General features: G+C 37.5%; 1 protein-coding gene and 1 long non-coding RNA gene across 13 annotated transcripts in view; one reads left to right on the top strand and one right to left on the bottom strand.

Moving 5' to 3' along the window:
• The window catches only part of Arb2a (ARB2 cotranscriptional regulator A), a 448,678-nt gene that overhangs the window by 173,351 nt on the left and 258,686 nt on the right, over positions 1–16,641 (top strand). The gene's annotated exons all lie outside the window — the stretch shown is intronic.
• The window catches only part of LOC143268687 (uncharacterized), a 17,526-nt gene continuing 16,482 nt past the window's right edge, over positions 15,598–16,641 (bottom strand). The window contains exon 4 of the long non-coding RNA XR_013044780.1: positions 15,598–16,641. This exon is cut by the window's right edge and continues 247 nt beyond it. This is a non-coding gene — a long non-coding RNA (uncharacterized LOC143268687).

The following is a 16,641-nucleotide window of genomic DNA, read 5'->3' on the forward strand; positions in this document are numbered from 1 at the left end:
CTGAACCATACTTTCAATTTGGGCTAGCCTTAGATATATATACATGGGTGTTTTCCTTACACATTTGTCTATACATAACATATAGAGAACGATCAAATGCCCCAAATCTTTTGAAGTAAAACATTGGTGTGCACTAGTATTTGCCAAGGGCCAACAAGAACTGCTGAACATCTGTGCTTTGAAGGACAGGTAGGCATCCTTCTCTTGCCTATTGAAGATACATTTATTTTCTTCCTGAACAAAGTCTGCTCACATTCCTGGCTTTCTGAAGTTCTTTATCTCATCACTTAAGAAACTTGCAAATTTTTTTGGTGTTAGCAGAAGTAGCAGATTATCCTTTCAGTTATTAGAGGCTAAAGCAAATCTTAATATAATTGACGTAATTTTAAGGCACTGAAATTTTAATTCAATATTAGCATGTATAATGGTTTTTCCTGTAATTTTGATATTTTGGCCTCTTATTAGAGTCGAATTTATTTATGTCATCAGCATTTTTACAAAATGTCACTATATATTCTGTGTTACTTGAGGCAAAAAATGCAGCACTTACTATTAACCCCATTTTACAGATGTAGAAACTAAGACTTAAGAGTGTTCATCAGGTTTTCCTAAGGTGGTGTAGATAGTAACAGCAAAGGGAAGGTGGAAGGAGAAGCCAGGGCTTCTCAACCTTATTCATTTCATTCCCTTCACTCACCTCACAGCTGTTTGTGTTTATAATGAAGAAAACTAGTAGTTCTTTATCAGCTTAAAATGAGAAGAAAAGCAGACATGCAAATTTGGTATAGAAATGTTGAATGGGATATTTCTTTTCATGATTTTACCGTGGATGCTGTTTTGATTGGGTGGCAAACACATCTCTTTGAAGAAAGAAATAGGGACATGTAAAGCAGAAGAGTTTTTCCTTGGTGGCTTGCTCCTGTGTCGGCTGATAGTAAAGAATTGATATTTCCTTCTTAGTAGTTTCTCTGAGCATGGGTGACACAGTAAAGGAACGCAGTGCTGCCAGTCTTCCCACAGGCGGCGGAGGGCCAGTGAGGAGTGGCCTTAGGAAAATCACGACACTTTTAAGTGCTGTTTGCTTTTTCTGAAGTGAATTCAGGAACTAATATCGATGCGCTCTATGCTTATTTAGGTAGAGAGAGCTATAATAGAGTGTATATATTTATCATGTTTCATAGCTAAATAAATATGTAATGTTTTGTAGAAGATACATATTAACTCTATTGTGGTCTAGAAGGAAGAAGCTGAGTTTATTTCAGAATAATTTAAAGAAGCAGTGGTGTTATTTTTTAGAAACTAATAGGTCATGCTGTTGGAACTTAAAATGTAACATAATACTAGACTTATGGAAAAGGAAGCCTTTCTATCGAGAGAAATCTCATCTACAGTTTAAGATTACTTAATTGTTCTCAAGTTGATGATCCACCTAACTAGAGTACACTTATTTTTAAATTCGTTTCTGTATATGCTAGACATTTAATTTAAGTTATATTTACATTTTTTAAAAATATCACTACTTTTACTTGTTCTAACATCTCCAACTTTTCCATTTTTCATTAGGTAGAATTTATCTTTGCATATCAGTAACATACATTTGCCAGTATGCCTCTCTGTAAGCTACATTGCCATTCTAGAAGAAATGGAGACTGGGACCTGTAACCGACTATTTCCTTTCTGCTTAGTAGGTCCCTTTGTGAACTTATAAGTCACCTTTCATGGTCATCATCACTTCCTTTCTGATATGCTGCTTCCTTTTTACATCATGGAGTCATTGTGTGTTGGTATGTGGGGATGTATGTATTGCAAAGGTCAGGAGTGAAAAGACTTTCTATTGTATTCTTCATGCTGTCATACTCCAAAATAGATACTTGAATTTAGTGGTCACATAGTACTTCCCTTCCATAGAGTTTGAACAGAGACCTGTGGGACAGAACCTGCATGAAGATTCCAGAAATAAAATGCAATGAGGTATGGTGATGCATACATATAATCCAACTCTTAGGAGGCTGAAGCAGGAGAATATAGAGTTCTTTGCCAGCCTAGCTACATAATGAGAGCTTGTCTTGAATTAAACCAAACCAAACCAAACCAAACCAATGAATAAATACCAAGGAACTAATGTGTCTTAAGTGGCATAATATTAACTGAAACTAGAATTAAGAGTCAAATAAGATTTTGTCCTTTCATTTATTTTTATTCTCTTACATGGTATATTTATTAGGCCTGTGTATCTGTCTAAGCCTTCCCCATTTGAGAGGTTTATTCTTTCATAACAGGGCTGTTAGGAATTTACCTGCATGTACATGGTTTTCTGCATGAGGTCCATAAATGCTCTTCTCTACTTTTAGAAACATGCCCAAATTTTTTGCTTTGCAATCTCAGATTTTCCATTTCTTCTATTTTTTTTTTGTTTTGTCTTTTTTTTTTTTATTATTATTCTTGAGAAAGAGAGTCTCATTATGTCTCCCTGACTGGCCTCAGACTTACAGAGATTTTCCTGCCTCTACCTCTGGAGTACTGTGTTCAAAGGTGTGTGCCACAGTGCCCAACCATCTTTTCTGTCTCTCACTGAGTTTGAGGTAAAGGATAAATTTGGAGAATAAAGATTCTTTCTCATATATATCTGCAGAAAACAGTGCATTTTCAACTGTCTAGACTACATATACAATCCACAATCCATTCATTTTTATGTTTTAAGAAGAAAATATATTTGTTTTAACTTTACAAAGAAGCTTTTTTTAAACATTCTTGTTTCTATGTTTTAAAAACTGATATATTTAATTTTCAAACTTTTTAAACTTTCTGTCTCGTGTGTGTGTGTGTGTGTGTGTGTGTGTGTGTGTGTGTGAGAGAGAGAGAGAGAGAGAGAGAGAGAGAGAGAGAGAGAGAGAGAGAGAGAGAGAGAGAGAATGTGGTAAATGAACACAACTGGAATGCTTTTGGGGGCCGGTATTCATCCTCAGTCCTTTTTACCTTGTTTGTGATAGGGTTTCTTGCTTGCCACTGCATATATGCATATACCAGGCTAGCTCATCTCTGAGCTCGTGGAGATTTTCCTGTCTCTGCCTTTCTTCTTGCCTTGGGAGTGCTAGACTTTCAAAGGACACTCAGTGATACTGGCTTCTGGGGATCTGAACTCAGGTCTCAGGCTTAGAGCAAGCACTCTATCCACAGAGCAGTCTCCACACCCAGCTCATAAACTTTAGAACTCTGTCTGGCCTCCCATCTCCTCCCCTCCTCTCCCCTCCCCTCTCCTCTTCTCTGCCCCCACATTCTTGGGATAAAATTCAGGGTCTTTTATGTCCTAGGAAAGCACTGCCTACTGAGCTACATCCCTCATCCTTATTCCTGAATTTTAGTTATTCTTTCTCTATGGTGTCCAAGGAACAACTCTAAAATATTTTATAGAATTCATGCATTCCACTGCAGAGTACTTAACCAGAAAAGATAATTTTCATTAACTGTTTTCCTGAGAACACAGGAGAAGTTTCTTCTCAGTTGAAGGAAGTCTCCTTAAAATATACCGAGTGTGGCCAGCATCATTAATTGAAACATAAAACATGTTCCCCAGCAGGCAATCATTTTAGAGAATACTTTTTCCTTACATGGTACCTGATACACACATACAGTCTATAAGTTACCCTTAGCCTTGACAAAGGAATGTATATAACACTTATCAACTAGTATTTCCATTAGCTACTTGGTCAAGTCAGGTCTTCACCTACACATATTCTTTTCTTGCTTCTTGAAGCACTTCAGTCTTGGTCAGGAGCTACATGTTTTTAAAATGTTTCTGCCTGTGCCTTCCCATATTCTGACCACTTTTTCTGAAGTCACTTACTCAAAAGTCAAATATTACATGTTTTCTGTTATGTGAAATCTAGCCATACACACACACACACACACACACACACACACACACACACACACACACACACACATTACACAAAGCAGAAGAGGATTTTTTGGGTCAAGGAAGGAAGCCAGTGAACACTGGGAGACAGATAAAAAAAAGTAATGAGGAAGTGAATATGATCAAAATACAATTATACACTTGAATAAAATGTTATAATGAGGCTTATTTTTCCACTAAAAAGTTGATAATAAACTTACCAAGAAAGTCCTTCCCGAAAAGGCAGTAAGGACAGAGCGGAGTCTGTAAGGGCTGCAGTGAACTGTGTCACTGGGAGGAGTGATTCAGTGTGCTTTCCAACCTTTGTTTTAACGATACCGACTTTACGTGTGAAGCTTTTGCTTCGCAAAATTTGCTGTGTCACTAAAAATACATGTACTAGAAGTACAGTATTGTCCATTTGGCTGCCAGTAGTACATTTGATCATTTGACTCCTGATTATTCAATATACCATGAATGGTTCAACTTCATTCTGTATCAATTTTCAGCTGAAAACCAGCAGCTTGGCCTAGTTTTTGTTGAAAAAAAAAATCATACCAGAGAATTAACTAGTTTTAGTTGGCAATTTTTGAGAAAACACATAATTATTTGGGTTTCTGTCATGTGTTGTTGTTTTGGTGGGTATGTATTTTAGTTCTCATAACTGTCTAGTTGTTTTAATTTATAAAATATTTTTAATTCGTTATTTTTATTGATATCTACCAAAAGAGAATACTGGCTACTTTATCAGCTTTAGTTGAAAATTTTACTTCAGTGATCATGTAAGAATCTTTTGCTCCCAGGTGTCTACAGTTAAAATACAGAGATGTGGACAAAATATCCCAATCCTTTGTGGACCAGTTCATAAAACAGGAAATTACTCAAATATATAGATATCCTTTCTCATTTGTAAGGGAAAATCTGTATGTGAACACTTATCAGAATTGCTTAAGTTTACTTTGAACATGTTTGTTATAATTTGTGAGTTGTTGTATAGCCCAACTTGTATTATTAACATACTCTGAAAGAGAGTTGACTCATGGTGAATGGCCATAGGAATAATAGGGGCAGGTGTATGATATGTGGTGGTGTGACATTTGCAAGATTGGGCATGTGGTAAAGCTGACACTTGAAGTGTGCCAGGTAATGGCTCTTCTTAGTACCTGTGGTAATGCTGTACTGAGGAGTCTTTGTGTGTGTTGAGGCGGTAAATGATCGTACATTTAGGGCTACTCCTCCAAACCACAGCTAAAAGAAACACTGATCTTTTCATGAAGTGACATCTGAAACTCTTAAGTAATCTGCTCCTCTCCTGATGCTGCTTCCTCCCCCCGTTTCTCAACAGACTTTGCAGAATATATTTAGATTTTAAACTCCTAGCCTTCCATTCTTTTTATGGCCTATGTAGGCTGTCAACAAACCTCTTGTACACAAATTCTGCTCTAATTTGATATGGGAAAGCATGTAACCATGGAAACGTTCTTTGTACCCTATCTCAAGCCCTGGCTGCTGTATTTACCCTTTATAGAATAGAACAAATAATCTACATACTTACTATTCAACTTTTTTTTTTTTTACTAATTCCCAGTTAAATAAAAAATATATGACTAAAATACTTCTTCACAACAGTAATGTTTTAACCAAGCAACTGTTACTATTATGATTTTATTTAGATTTAAAAAATAAATACCATTTAGCATAGCCTTTCTTTTACCATAGTAATTACCTTTGTGGCATATAGGAATAGTTTTGACAGAGATTTACTTAGAATATTCTGTCATGGAATAAAATAGAAGCATCTATAAAAGAGTAAGTATTTTATTGAGTTTCTAATATATGTTATACTATGATAAGTACATGCATATCTCTTATATTGATTACCTTATCTACTACATTTAAAGTTCTGCTGATTGTGATCCTTCATTTTTCTATGAAATACTTCCCAAACTCATTTTCCAACCTTGTTTTAGGCTTGTTCAAGTTAAGATTGAAACACTCTTAACTAATTTTGTTAATTCTTTGTATTTTCTTTCTTCGAGTATCATTAACTCCCAGTATGCAAGAGCTCCTAGTATCTTTAATTTGCTCATCCTAGTGTTTCACGTGCTAATAACTGCTCCCTGGAAGCAGCAAGCAAGTCCTGCTGTTTTCAGAGATGTACCAAAGGTTTATATATCAGTGGTTCTCAACCCGTGGGTCATGACTCCAGGGAAGTCTGACGACCCTTTCACAGGGGTCATTTAAGATCATGGGAAAACATAGATATTTACATTATGATTCATAATAATAGCAAAATTACTGTTATGAAGTAGCACAAAAATAATTTTATGGCTGGGGGTCACCACCACATGAGGAACTGTATTAAAAGGTTGCAGCATTAGGGAGGTTGAGAGCCACTGCTGTATATGATCACAAGCTGATCGTGTTTAAGTTAAAGGTCAACTGTCAATCTTCTAATGACTAATACAGTGAATTCCTGCTATGGTCTTTATATTATGCACACTTAACTCCCAGACATTTCAATGAAAGAACTAGGAAGTCTTTGATCATAGATAATGAAATTATATATGTGAAATTCTGGAAGACTATTACAAGTAAAAACTGTATCTTTCAATTTTTTGAGGCAGTATAGAATTTTGTAAGTATATTTATGAACATATTTTGTATAAGCTCTCTCTGAAAGTGCCATACTAATAAGTGGACAGTGTAATTGTTCATGAGGTTTACTGATTGAAGAAATGAAGTCCTTGGATGGCTGTTTTCACAGGGAGCATCCTGCTGTTGTGCTGCGCAGTCATCTTCTCTATGTGTGCTTAGTCAGGACGCCATGAACAACACAAGTGTTTGCCTGACTTTCTCTTCTGCTTTGCGTGTTCATACTTCCAGTCTTCTTGGGTTTCCAAAATCTTGCCTATTCTCTTTTCTAATTCTTTGATTGAGGTTATAATATAACTATCTTTTCTTCCTTCCCTTTTCTCTCTCTAAACCCTTCTTTGTACCATTTTCTGCTTTTTCAAATTCATGCCACTTTTTCACTAATTGTTGTTAGATACATATATGAATATGTATATACATGTATATTCCTAAATATAACCTGCTCAGGTTGTATAATGTACTGCATGTATATTTTCAGAGCTGATCATTTCGTGTTAGATAACCAGTTGGTGTGTTCTTCCCTGAGGAAGACTATTTCTCTCATTTTTGGCATTCCTAAGTTGCCTATAGTTCTTTATGTTGGCTTGAGGCTTCATGGTCTTTCTTGCATCCACTTTGGCATGTCTATTGACGTTGTCCTTGTTCAGCTCACATTAGGCAGTCATGTTGATGAGATGTTATAGGTGTAGCTTCTGACATTAGTAGAAGACATGATCACAGCAAACTCCTTAATCCCCTGACTTTTGCAACCTTTCTGCCCCCTCTTCAACAATTTTCCATGAGCTTTAGGTGTGGAAGATGTAGATGTAATCAACCGTCTTATTAAATAAGAAACACAGAAACAATGTAAAAGAGAAAGCCGAGAGGTCAGAGCTCAGAGCTAAAATCTCACCCTTCCTCCTGCTGTCCCAGCTTCGCGAAAAAAGAGACCTACTTCCTGTCGGTTCGTTTTTTTATAGTATGTTGTTCTGCCTTCTCATTGGTTGTAAACCCAAACACATGACTGCCTCGTCACTGTCTGAATGTACAGCCCCCTAGGTCTTAAAGGCATATGTCTCCAATGCTGACTATATCCCTGAACACACAGAGATCTTATGGGATTAAAGGCGTGTGCCACCACCGCCACACTCTTGCTATGGCTCTAATAGCTCTGACCCTGAACACACAGATATCTATGGAATTAAAGGCGTGTGCCACCACCGCCACACTCTTGCTATGGCTCTAATAGCTCTGACCCCCGGACAACTTTATTTATTAACATACAATCAAAATAATAATTCAGTACAATTAGATTACCACCACAGGAAGATGTTTTATAGATTTATCCACTGGTATTGGGCTACACAATTCTACATTTTGGTTGGTTATATTTTTTTTGTAATGGTTTTTTCCATTGCAAAGAGAAGTTTCTTTGATGAGGTTGGGAATTACATTTATCTGTAGATATGATGACAGATATTTAGAATGCAATAAGCTATTACACTGGTTTAGTAAAGTGGTGGTTGTAGGTTCTCTTCTAAGACCCAAGACTTCATTTCCCCAGCATAGTTAGGTAGGTGTCCAGTTCCAGGCATGATTTCCCCCTTGTTGAGTGTGTCTTAAGTCCAAATAGTGAGCTGCTTGTACAGCCACGGTATGTGCACCACTGTTGCCCCCTCAAGGTTATTATGCCATGTTGGTTCATAGGTATCAAGCTGGGTAGGTCTGTCGGTTTCTTCTCTCTTTCGGAAGCTGCATGGCTCCTAATGGTACGGTGAAATCTAGTCTCTAGTGAGGAGCCTTTCAGGTTCATTCTCGCTCACAGGCCCTACTAGCATTTCTTTTTAATGCATTGGAACACATTTTTAATTTTCTTTTTCATTTATTTTTGGGACAGGGCCTTGAATATCCCAGCCTGGCTTCAACCTCACTATGTAGCCTAGGATAAGCTTGAGTTTCTGATTCCTCTTTTTCTACTTCATGAGTTCTGAGAGTATAGGGAGGTGGTACGATGCCCAGTTTTTGTGGTGCTTGTGATCAACCCAGGGTCTCTCATATGTTGAAAAAGCATTCGCCCAAATTGGCTACATCTCTCATAGACTTTACTATTAAAACCAACTTTTAAGGACAAAATTTAATTGTATTTATTGTTGCTGAGTTTCACTTGTATTTTTACTGCTTTATTTTACTTCGCATCTTGTCAGCATACGTGAATGTTGTTACCTACATTTCTAGGTTTAACATTTGTTATTTCACTCCTTTTTTTTCAATGATTTATGGTATAACCTATTTTTGTTACAGTATGGGTATATACCGCAGTCTTATTTTTAAAGGTGTGCCTTGTTTATCTTTTGTTTTTCACCTTAAACTATATTAGACTTTATCCACACAAAGTGCTTTTGTCAAATTAGAAGGCACAAAACAGTATTTTTATTACAAAATAATACTCATCATTGTGTTTCTTTGAAGCTCATTCATATACTGATTCAGAAAATTACTTGATTAATTGATGAATGAATGGATCTATAGCAATGATGTTTATATTGGTTTGTTTTTCAAATCACTAAATATCTATCACCAGCTCCCTAGCATTCATTAAAGTAATCACATTATCCTTTTGTCAATACCTGTATTCTCACTTGAATAGTTTCTTTCTATTAGAGCCAATTCATATATCTAAACAGTATTATTGAATACAGAAAATGTTTCTGCTTAGTCTTTTAAAAGATTTCTTCTTGTATCTGTATATTTCATTAGAAACCGAAAAGGACAAGTCAAGAATTGTACCTACATCATTAAGATTATATTTAGTGGTTCTTTTCTTTTCTTTTTTCTTGTCTTGTCTTGTCTTTTCTTTCTTTTCTTTTCTTTTTTTTTTTTTTTTTTTTGTTTTTTCAAGACAGGGTTTCTCTGTGTAGCTCTGGCTGTCCTGAATCTCGCTCTGTAGACCAGTCTGGCCTCAAACTCACAGAGATCCACCTGGCTCTGCCTCCTGAGTGCTGGGATTAAAGTCATGCGCCGCCACTGCCGCCACCACCACCACCACTGCCGCCACCACCACCACCACTGCCGCCGCCACCCCACAGCTTAGTGGCCCTTTTCTATTCAACCTAGTAATAATAATGTAATGAAATTATCCAAAATCATAGTGTGTGCTGCAGTTCTTGAACTCAAAATGAATCTTGCAGAAGAAGCTGTCATATAACTTTATAGTGATTTCTCAAGGTGTTTGGTTAAACAACTCTGTCCCCTAATTATATCTTTACTTTTTGTTTTTTCCTTCAGTAAAAAGTAAAAGCAAAAGAACTTGGTTGTGTCTGTAGTATGAGCCATCTTCAAATGCAGTCTAGGAAAGCAAGGCTAAACAGTCAAAACACTCCTGTGGGAGTCTGAACCTCACCCTTGCTCCTTCCATGAAGACAAGGGAGTCATCAGGGGACCAAAAGCAGTTTCAGCATCAAGTTTTTCTCCTTCTAGGTAGAGCTTTGCTAAAGAAAAACTGACGGTCCAAATACATCCATCCTTGATGGAAGCTTACATTTTAGCAAGTGGTCCTGTGGGGATGGATTGTTTACAATGAACTGCTTTTTTATTTAAAATGTTTTCTAGGTAATATATTTTGATAAATGTTTACCCAACCACAAACTCCGTCCAGATTCCCTGCACCTCCCTATCCACCCAATTTATTGCTCTCAGTTTAACAAACAAAAATACCACAAAAATCAAAACAAGCAAAAAAATAAAAAAGGAAGCGAAAAAAAGAAAGCCAAAACCAAACCAAACAAAAAGCCCACAGAAGCGACAACAAATCTAGAAGGCCATTTTCTTTTGCCAACTTCCTCTGAAAAGGGGTCTAACCATCGGTGTGGTTGATATACCCAGTGACACTCCATTGGAGAGAATTGATTTTCCCTTTTCTAGCAGGTGTCAACCTTGACTATGGGTGGGACTTTGCATCACTTCTTGAGATCACTTCTCCTGATGCAGAGGGGGCAGAAAGATTGTAGCTTCCGAGGTGGTGGATGACTCCAAGGACAAACCATCTTCCGGATACAACAGGGCTACAGCACCTGTGGACACGAGGTGTGGCAGCTGCACAGTGCCTGCACACGTGCAAGGCAGACAAATGCGCTGCCTTTTTAGCTAATGAATATGGGTATTTCTTTTCCTTTTTTCTTTCTCGGGACAGGGTTTCTCTGTGTAGTTTTGATGCTTGTCCTGGATCTCGCTCTGTACACCAGGCTGGCCTCGAACTCACAGGATCTCCCTGGCTCTGCCTCCTGAGTGTTAAGATTAAAGACATGCACCACTGCTGCCCAACGAATACTGGTATTTCTAATTATACCTTTTAAGATATATCTGACCACTAAGTGACACAGGATCATTACAGAGCCAAAGGGACTACCCGTCTATGTATGCTATGGCATTTAAAAGCAGAACAAATATCATAATTAAAATTAGGAAGCACTTATTACACTGCCCCCCAACAGTATCATATTGATCCCTATTAGTCAGTGTTGGAACCAACAAGAGACTGATCCCAGTTCTCCAACTGTACAGCTGTAAGATAAAGGTAGTTATTAGCAATATCTTTTTCTTGAAGGATTTTAGCAATGATTAAATGATAAAATGCATGCAAAGTGCTTAAAGTGCCAATCATGTGGGCATTCAGTAAGTACAAGCTGTTGTTATTATTTATGAGTTTTCATTCCTGTGCTATGTATTAGGATTCTTCATGGGTATTCAGTGGCTTTCAACATTTTTAGTCATATGTAGTTGAAAGTACTTAAGATAGCTTCCTGTATTGTCTAAGAAGGAAGACTACTAAATGTATCTCTTTGACATTATTTACACTACCTGTAAAGACCATTGTCCATTTACAGCCTTCACACCACTTAGGACATTCATCACTAAGAGATTTACTAGCTAAGGCAAAGTAAGTCCCCAAAAAGAGAAACTGTGGTGGTTTGCATAGGAATGGTCCCCAGAGACTCATGTGTTTGAATGCTTGGCACATAGGGAGTGGTGGGATTAAAAGGTGTCGCCTTGTTGAAGTAGGTGTGGCCTTGTTGGAAGAAGTATGTCGCTGTGGGGTGGGCTTTGAGGTCTTATGTGCTCAAGCCACGCCCAGTGAGATACACAGTCTCTCCTTGCTGTTTGTGGATAAAATGTAGAACTCTCTGCTCTTTCTCTAGCACCATGTCTGCCTGCATGATGCCATGTCCTATTATGACAATAATGGACTAAATCTCTGAAAACATAAGCTAGCCCCAGTTAAATGTTTTCCTTTATAAGAGTTTCCATGGTCATGGTGTCTCTTCACAGCAATAGAAACCCTAACTAAGACAGAAACTAAAACCAAAAACAAAATGGAATATGAAAAAAAAAAAAGAAAAAGAAAAAAGGAGTATGTAAGATGAAAGAAGACATGGGAAAAAAGATCCATATGATGAGCTGCCAAGTACCAAAGGTGAGGTGATGTGTTACACCTAATGGAGACAGTCATGATTACAGTGGCCTGCTTTAATAAGCAATTTTGCACAGACAAAAATATCATAAGGAAAAATGACCCAAAACCACAGTAGTAAAAACAAAGGTATTTACAATAACAAAAGAAGGCATAAATACCTTGTTTTGTCTGTGTATTATTATTATCATTATTATTCCGAGTGAAAAAACTTTCAGGGACAGAGAATGTAGTGTTGTATGTTCAGTATCAGGAGCATGGCTTCAAGTGCTGCTCTCAATCACAGTGCCTTCCAATTACTGCACAAACCCAGAACTTCATTAAACCTGAATCTGAGTCCTAGTGCAGCAAGAAATCGAGGGGACAGGAGTGTTTTTTTTTTTTAATTTCTTTTTTCATTTTGAAGTTATAATGATCAAGGTTCTAAATGCCCATCACATGCCTTACATGTTATATCTATCTATCTATCTATCTATCTATCTATCTATCTATCTATCTATCTATCTATCTATCTCTATCTATCTATCTATCTATCTATCTATCTATCTATCTATCTATCTATCTATCTATCTACCTATCTATCTATCTATCTATCTATCTATCTATCTATCTGCTTTGATTGTCTTTCCTTTACTTGTCTTATAACTAAGACTTTGAATTTACAGTAGTAGTAGAGCATCTGATAGGTGGTTTCTCTTCAGGCAACAAGTGTAAAGCTAGTATCCCACTATATGTGGGTGAGTGCTGAGGATGGGGCTCACACAGTCAAGAGCCTTCTTTACAGGCATGGGAATCTGAATTTAGACCCCCAGCACCGAGTTGTATCTGTAACCACAGTGCTGGTGGTGGGAAACCTCAGGGAAGACAGGCCGATTTCTGGGCTCATTGACAGCAGCCTAACCTAATCAATGAAGAAGATAGTGATAGAAGAAAGACCTCCAACATCCATCCCTGGTCACACATGAGTGTGTGTGTGCATGCATATAGCATACTAACAACTACTTATACCACACATATAATACACACCCAAATCCATACATACATGTATACATACTTATGTTATCAAATGTATGTATGATCCTTCATCTTCTGCCTTAAGTAGCCACCCTGTGAGTAGGTTTCCATAATTCTCAACTACTCTTTTCAGATTGAGAATTATGAGATCAGGAGGGGTAACTGAGCTTATAATCTCAGCATTCAGGGTCCTGAGGTCCTCAGCATTCTGGGGCCACCCTGGTCTTCATACCAGGTCTCTAGTCAGCAAGAACTCATAAGACCTTGCTTAAAAAAGAAAGAAAAGAAAAAAAAAAACCTACTAAAAATTAGTGGGGGATGGGAAGTGTGGGGTGTGCTCCAGCAAGATGGCAGTATTAGTTAGGGTTTTTTGTTGTGAAGAGATGCCATGACCACTGTAACTTTTATAAATAAAAATATTAATTAGAGCTGGCTTCGAGTTCAGAAGTTTAGTCCTCTGTCGTCATGGGAGGAGGCTTGGTGGTGTGCAGGCAGACATGGTGCCAGGGAAGGAGCCAAGTGCTCTGCATCTAGAGCAGTAGGCAGCAGGGGAGAGACCCAGCCACATGGCTAAATATAAATAAGAATTATGGGTTAAGTGTAAGAGCTAGTCAGTAATGAGCCTGAGCTAATGGCCAGGCAGTTATAATTAATACAAGCTTCTGAGTGATTATTTTACAAGTGGCTGTGGGACCATGGGCCGGGCTGGACCGGAGAGAAACTTTCCAGCTACACTCGGCCTAGTTTGAGCATCTAATACTGAAAAGCCTCCCCCAGGTGGCACACTCCCTAACAGGGCCACTACCTATGAGCCTGTGGGGGCCATTTTCATTCTAAGCATCACAATGGTTTAGTTGGTGAAGGTGCTGGCTGAAAAGCCTAATGACTTAAATCCCATCCCTAGGACCCACATGGTGGAAAGAGAGACCCAGGTCCTTGGAAGTGTCCTCTGATCTCTGCATGCATGCTGTGGTGTGCACACACAAATAATTAATAAAATAGTTTGTGTAGAATTTTATGTAATTCTATCTTAACATCAATTAGTCTGTTTGGCCTGTTAATTTATTGAATACAGAAATAAGAGAGATTAGGAAAATGAAAATTACAGATGTGTTTTCTCCTACAAACTGCACCAATTCTTGTTTTTCATCCCTTTTCTGTTTTGCTGTATCTTATCTATGTACCACCTGCAAAAATGCATTTTAACATAGATAAGTGATTAATAAGTATTTATTTTGTAGATTTTACGCATGATATGGCCTGAGTCACAAAAAGCTTAGGGACCAGTTTGCCTTTGAAATGTTTTGTCTTTTTTTTTTTTTTTTACAGGATCTCTTCATGTTGCCCAAGCTGATTCCAAACCTCCAATCCTCCTGCTTTAGAGCCTCCCGAGTATATGTGCTGGGATTATGGATACACACCTCAATGCCAGTTTTAATTGTTTGGTTTTAGTGAAGGCAGTAATTTTTCTTTGAGGGTCTAGTGTATTAAGAGCACTCCTGCCTGTTGATATTTGAGAGGTTACATATTGTGATATATAGTATATTAAAAATAATAACTAATATGCCTTGTTTTTTGTTTGTTTGTAAGTGTTGTTTTCTCTCTTTTTTACACTAAATGAGTTTTTAAGTCTTTCAGTTATGTGAGCTCTGGAAGACTGAAGGTCTGGTGCCCTAAAAACTTTTTGGAATTTTGTTTCTTTGGCATTCTGTAGACTATGAAAGCTAATACTTCTTGATAACTTGTTTAATTGTTGTTGTTTTGCTTTCTAATCAAACAAATGCACAGAGTTTGTATTCAATTCAAGCTGAACATGGATGAGATTGCTCAGGACACTACCTGTTTGCCTCCCTTCTTCTCCTGCATTGAGAATCATAGGTAATTGAGATTCTGTGTTTGCAGACAATGATAAAATTACAAACTCATTGAAATAATAGTTAACATAGTTTAATTTCTCTGTTTCTTAAAATAAATTTATTTTTCTCATGGAATTATTAGAAATATTCCTAGGCACATATATAATTAGGTAGTGTACTTCCTGCTTCTTTCTTGATAATTATGACTACTACTTTTTTGTTTATTATTTTGTTTTTGATTTCTGAGACAAGGTCTTTAGATGTAGCCTTGGCTATCCTAGAATTCATTATGTATAGCAGGCTGGCCTCAGACTCACAGAGATCTGCCTGCTTCTGCTGCATGAGTGCAGTGGTTAAAGGTTTGTGCCACCACACCCACTGTCCACTGTGTTTATGTCATCACCACACCCACTGTCCACTGTTTATGTCACCACACCCACTGTCCACTGTTTGTCATCACACCCACTGTCCACTGTGTTTATGTCATCATCACACCCACTGTCCACTGTTTATGTCACCACCACACCCACTGTCCACTGTTTATGTCACCACACCCATTGTCCACTGTTTATGTCACCATCACACCCACTGTCCACTGTGTTTATGTCATCACACCCACTGTCCACTGTGCTTATATGGTCAGAGGCAACTCTTTGAGGGTATCCATAATTGTCTCTTTCAGTCATCTACTATATCAGACAGACCTCTTATTGAATAGTATTGGTACTATATTTAACAACTTAAAAGTTTCATCCTTTAATATATTGAGAAAAATTATAATGCATCCTGTTTCTGTTATTTTTACAACTTCCTTTTCTATTTTGTGTCAATAGAATGTATAAAGCCACACCCTTTCTCATTTTATTTATTAATAATCTATAAATAAGAAAACCTAAATCCTTTCAAAATTTGAGGTGTGTAGGGTACTTGAAATGTTATTGTCATCCTTCAGCGTTATTGCACCATTTAGTGAGGTCTAGTGCTTCTCCGTGTGTTCCAGGGAGAGAAATGTAAACTAAGTTGCAGAAAGTTATCCTATTTGGTCTGTGGCTTCTGTGACTATACATACTTTTGTGAACGACATTGGTGGTTGTAGTTTTTCATAAAACACATCATATTGTAATTTTTCTAGTTTGTGGATTTTATGTTGTCTTATCTGTGTTGCCATCAAATTACACAAACTGTGTATTTTGGCACAAATATTTAAGTAGACTTTATGCCCTTGATATCAGAGTACATGTATCAATAGTTACTTCGATATTTAGATTTTGGCTTCTAGATCGGTATCAGGTAAACAATTGTGTAGATAACTGACAGTTTGCACTTCTGTAATGCAGAGTGTTTTGGGTTTTGTTCTTCCAAATGCTGCTGCCGCCTTTTTACTCTTCTATTGATATCCACTTGGAAGACTTGGAAAGCAGAAAACATCTCTTACATAGCCATGATCAAAAATGAATGCCTGATGGCCTGAAGGTTGAAATAATTATCTCTGGTGGCCGTGCAGATCTCAGTGTCAAAGCTAAGAACCACAGGGCAGCTGAATTAAAGCATGAAAACTGGCGTGAGCCCAGACAACTGCTTGAGGCTCTTTATTACTGTTTGATACAGCGGCCCTTTGTGGGGAATCTTGTTTTTTTGGTTCGAAAGCAACTGTGTGTGTCTAATCTCACATTTGCCTTCATCATCAATTCCATTCCTGTGATATTTACAAAACTAAGCAACATCACATGTATTTATCCTGATTTTTGAATCGGTGTTTCTGAAGCTTTCTTCTA

The sequence above is a fragment of the Peromyscus maniculatus genome, chromosome 15, assembly GCF_049852395.1.
Source record: "Peromyscus maniculatus bairdii isolate BWxNUB_F1_BW_parent chromosome 15, HU_Pman_BW_mat_3.1, whole genome shotgun sequence".
Taxonomy (NCBI): Eukaryota; Metazoa; Chordata; class Mammalia; order Rodentia; family Cricetidae; genus Peromyscus; species Peromyscus maniculatus.